At 35.5% G+C, this 5,569-nt stretch overlaps 1 long non-coding RNA gene across 1 annotated transcript; it reads right to left on the bottom strand.

Moving 5' to 3' along the window:
- Positions 1-561: 561 nt before the first annotated feature.
- Positions 562-3,591, bottom strand: LOC142172971 (uncharacterized). Its single transcript, XR_012702285.1, has 2 exons — positions 1,176-3,591; positions 562-810 (listed from the first exon to the last, which is right to left on the bottom strand). It is a non-coding gene; the product is annotated as an uncharacterized LOC142172971 (long non-coding RNA).
- Between the last annotated feature and the right edge of the window lie 1,978 nt (positions 3,592-5,569).

Here is a 5,569-nt window from a genome sequence, read left to right as displayed (position 1 = left end):
CAAGTCACCGGTTTGTTTTAAAATCCCAAATCGAGAAAATTGACTCTATTTTTGGTCCGCGAACACAAAAAACCGGGTAAGGAATTCTGTTAACTCGGAAAAAGGGGTGAAGCACTCCCGAGTTTCGTGATTTTAGCACGGTCGCTCAACTATTAATAATTGGCCTAATTATCTGATTTATTACATGTTTAAAACCTATCGTGCATTTTTATCTTTTACCGCTTTAATTAAATTGTAACCATTACTAGTATTTATGGAATTTATTTGAACAAGTCACGATGTCACGCACTCGTTTATTTTGTACATATTGCAAATCGAGTCACATAAAATGTTGCTGTGATTTACAATATGTTTATTTTATTATTATTTGAAGTTATGGTGGAATTGCATGAAATGCACACTCGAATTGGGATTTATGTATCATGACTATGCCACGAAAACCGTACCCATAGTCACGATAATTTAAAATTAATTACGCCTAAAACAAGCTACGATGTTCATGAGTTATTTATTTTTCCTAAGATTTGAGATCAGTGTGAAAGCCATGAATTATGGAAGTCGTTTGTAGAAAATGGGTTAGCCATTGATTCATTAACAAATTCAAATCCCTACGACCTGTTAACAATTGTGCATTCAGCACCACTAAAACCTTAATAAACTTTCACTTTAAAGTTGACAAGAGGACAAAATTAATGCACAAACAAAATACACTTGGCGTAGATACCTATAAGAACTTGCTGAAATATAAGAAATCACTTTAACCATTAAATCTATTTGTTTTCTTTTGAACAAAATCCTTCAAAACAACACCTGAACAAAAATTACAAGAACAACTCTCAGTTAATTATATCCTGGTCATGCTCTTATTCAAACACTAATTATTAGAAAAGGATAGAACAATTTTGGCTTTAAAATTTACAGATCTGACCTATCAATGGCCAGATCTATGAATTGTAGCCATATACATTCTCATCGTCATTTATTATAAAAAATCAACTAGCAATACACTGTATCATACATAATTTCACACTCCAGTGAAATCACAACATAGCAGAATCAACGATAACATAAATCAACCCACAAAAATAGCACATAATTTCACATGTTCAAAACTATATCATATAGATTTCATTGATAGAAAGTGAAAATTACATAGTTGAATGGGTGAGTAATACCTTGTAATAGAGAAATGAGTAAAAGAAAACAATAACAAATGGTATGGAGCTAAACTTCAGCAACTACTACGCTCGACAACTCACAACTTTGATTTTAATCCAGAAACAGCAAAAGGTTACTAAAAATTAGCAGAAAACCCTATAATCCACAATTTTTCAATAATCATTCTCCTATAAAATGCACCACGTTTCTTGTTTAGCTTTTAAGATAAGATCTCCCGTAAAGGGAAATAACAAACAGAATCTACAGCAGCTGTAAATGGTATCTCTATGTGTGTGTGTCTGAGAGAGAGAGAGAGAGAGAGAGAGAGAGAGAGCGGGGGGAGGGCGGGGCGGCTAGGGTTCATGGAAAAGTGGGTGTCTCTTTGAGAGGGGCTCCATTCATTCTTCTGTTCTTGTGTGATGGAGAGTGAATGTTCAGCATAAATCTATGTGAGATTAAAGATCAGTGATTGAGGGTTTTGATTTTTAAAAGGAGGATCGTTTGGAGAGGAAGGAGGGGGGCAGCTGGCTAGGGTTTTTCTTCTTAGGAGAGGGTCTGTTCTTTTAGATAAGGGAGGGGCGACGCTAGGGTTTGGATGGGGAAGGTATGTTCCCTTTCTTTTGGGAAGATGGGGAGTTTTAATGAGGGGAAAAGGCAACGACGTCATTCTGGGATTGAATTGCATCATTTGGGAGCTTAGCTAGGCAGGTCGGGTAGGATAAAATGGGCTGGGGTGGGTGTTTGGAACTAACTGGGCTAAGTAGTTTGGCCCAAACGCAAACCTGAAAATCGAAATTGGCCCTCCTTCTTTTCTTTTTCCTTAATTTTCAAGAGAACCAATTTATTTAACACTCACGATTCCAACTAATTTGCAAAATTAACCTAATGACCTATTTTTCTAATAATTAACTAATTCATTTATCTAACAAATGCATTTAAATTTACTAATGTATTTGTAGTATTTTAGTTTATAAATGCAATTAATTATACAATTAAAATCTAAAAATGCAAAAGTGAAAAATACTTTTGTTATTTTTTTAAGATCTGAAATGCTTCTAAAAATGCACCAAACACAAATACGCACGAAACATATCAAGTAAAATATAGAAAAATTCCTAAAATTCTATAAAACGATTAAAGTTATTTCTTTGAGATTTTTTAAGAGTAATCTTATATATTGGGCAAAAATTATGTTCTCACAGTGGTTTTGAAAAGAGCTAATTTACTACTATCTTTTAGGTTGAATTAAAGGTGTCTAACGGGTCGGGTCAACCCGTTTCCGGACCGGTCTAGATCGGTTAAAACCGGAACTGATCCTAACCGGTACAAAGGGGGGCCGGGTGGGCTGGGTTAAGGGAGTAAGGGGGGTTGGTCCATTCACCTTCATTCAATCGGTTAATCGGATCGGTCAAATCCGGTCAACGCGATTCACTTTAGAACAGGTTAACCGGCCCGGACCGGGCCGGACCAAACCGATTTAATGGCTCTCAGTTAATTATGTCTTGGTCATGCTCTTATTCAAACACTAATTACTAGAAAATGATAGAACAATTTTGGCTTTAAAATTTACAGATCTAACCTATCAATGGCCAGATCTATGAATTGTAGCCATATACATTCCCATCGTCATTTATTATAAAAAATCAATTAGCAATACACTGTATCATACATAATTTCACACTCTAATGAAATCACAACATAGCAGAATTAATGATAACATAAATTAACCAACAAAAATAATACATAATTCCACATGCTCAAAACTATATTATATAGATTTCATTGATAGAAAGTGAAACCACATAGTTGAATGGGTGAGTAGTACCTTGAAATAGAGAAACGAGCAGAAGGAAACAACAACAAATTGTATGGAGCTAAACTTCAGCAATGACTCAGCTCGACAGCTCACAACTTTGATTTTAATCCCAGAAACAGCAAAAAAGTTAATAAAAATTAGCAAAAAACCCTGTAATCCACAAATTTTCAATAATCATTCTCCTGTAAAATGCACCACGTTTCTTGTTTAGCTTTTAAGATAAGATCTTCAGGAAAGGGAAATAACAAACAGAATCCGCAGCAGCTGTAAATGGTGTCTGTGTGTGTGTCTGTGAGAGAGAGAGAGAGAGGGGGCCGGAGCGGCTAGGGTTCATGGAAAAGTGGGTGTCTCTTTGAGAGGGGCTCCATTCATTCTTCTGTTCTTGTGTGATGGAGAGTGAATGTTCCGCATAAATCTGTGTGAGAGTAAAGATCAGTATTTGAGGGTTTTGATTTTTAGAAGGGGGTCGTTTGGAGAGGAAGGAGGGGGCAGCTGGCTAGTGTTTTTATTCTTAGGAGAGGGTCTTTTCTTTTAGATGAGGGAGGGGCGACGCTAGGGTTTGTTGGGGGGGAGGTTTGTTCCCTCTCTTTTGGGAAGATGGGGAGTTTTAATGAGGGGGAAAGGCAACGACGTCATTCTGGGATTGAACGGCGTCATTTGGGAGCTTAGCTAGGCGGGTCGGGTAGTATAAAATGGGCTAGGGTGGGTTCTTGAAACTAACTGGGCTAAGTAGTTTGGCCCAAATGCAAACCTGAAAATCGAAATTGGCCCTCCTTCTTTTCTTTTTCCTTAATTTTCAAGAGTAACCAATTTATTTAACACTCCTGATTCCAACTAATTTGCAAAATTAACCTAATGACCTATTTTTCTAATAATTAACTAATTCATTTAGCTAACAAATGCATGTAAATTTACTAATGTATTTTTAGTATTTTAATTTATAAATGCAATTAATTTTATACAATTAAAATCTAAAAATGCAAAAGTGAAAAATACTTTTGTTATTTTTTTAAGATCTAAAATGCTTCTAAAAATGCACCAGACACAAATACGCACGAAACATATCAAGTAAAATATAGAAAAATTCCTAAAAATCTATAAAACAATTAAAGTTATTTCTTTGAGATTTTTTCGGAGTAATTTTATATATTGGGCAAAAATTACGTTCTCACAGTGGGTTTGAAAAGAGCTAATTTACTACAATCTTTTAGGTTGAATTAAGGGTGTCTAATGTGTCGGGTCAACTCGTTTCCGAACCGGCCCAGATCGATTGAAATCGGAACCAACCTTGACTGGTACAAAGGGGGTAGGGTGGGCTGGGCTAATTGGGTAAAGGGGGTTGGTCCGTTCACCTTCGTTCAACCGGTTAATCGGACCGGTCAAATTCGGTCAATGCAATTCACTGTAGAACAGGTTAACCGGCCTGGACCGGACCGGCCCAAACCGATTTAACGGCTACTTTTAAATTTTTTTTAATGCTTCTGACTTTCTGACCGTTGGCAACGGTCTGTTGGGCCAAGGTCGTTGCCCAACGGCTGTTTTGCACAAATAGCCTTTTATTGGGCCAAATATTTTTTAAATTTAACACTTTTTGTAATTACTAATTTAGCCATTTGAAAAACTATAAATACACCCCCTCTCTTCTTCATTTCTTCACTCATCTCTCATTTCTCAAATTCATATTCTCAATTATTATTATCTCATTCTTCACCTAAAGTGCAATCCAACATTTGGCTCTCATTTGTTTTTTGGAATTTAATTTATTGTATTGTTTATTATTTGAAATTTGAAAAATTGACGTTTCTTCGTGGTAACATTAGAGTTGTGAAATCATCAAGTGTTCAATTTATTACCGAATTCGGTGCACTCCCTCCAACTCTTTCTTTTATTTACTATTTTATTTGTATATTTAATTTTTGCTAGTAATTAAAGTTTCACAATTTATTTAATGCTGCAAAAAATGTTTGTAATAAGGTTTTTAATCGGGAAAATAAAAAAAGAGGTAGTACTTCAGTATCTGGTAGTAATTTAAATGACTCTACACATATTTCTAAAACATTACCTGATAATAATATAGATTATGAACAATTACAAGAAGATTTCGGTATAGAAGATAATGAATTAGAAATGGAAGATGAGATACCACTTACACCCAGTAGTGTTGGAGCTGGTAGAAGGGGTGGTAGTCGTGGTGCTAGTAGTAGATCACTTGTGGCCCCGACTACTAATCGGAGAAAAAGAAGTAAGGTTTGAATTTTTTTTGGCGAAATAGAAGGTATTGATAGAGTTAAATGCAGACTTTATAATGATGATTTTAAACATAAGAGTGGAGGACAATTAGGGGGGACTGAGACACTTAGTAGACATATTAGAATTGAGCATCTTATAGAATGGGGCTCTGATGTGGATGGAAATCAAGCAACTCTAAACCCTACTACTGGAGGACTTATGAAATATGATAAAATGAAGGATCGTGAGGAGTTAGCAAAAATGATTGCTTTGGGTTGTCTACCTTTTTCTTTTGCTTCTTCATCATGTATATTCAAAGGATTTATAATCCTTTATTTAAAGGTATCCCTAGAAGTGCTTGTAGAT

This window comes from Nicotiana tabacum, chromosome 18 (genome assembly GCF_000715075.1).
Source record: "Nicotiana tabacum cultivar K326 chromosome 18, ASM71507v2, whole genome shotgun sequence".
Lineage (NCBI taxonomy): Eukaryota > Viridiplantae > Streptophyta > Magnoliopsida > Solanales > Solanaceae > Nicotiana > Nicotiana tabacum.
This window is presented reverse-complemented; position numbering and strand designations above follow the sequence as displayed.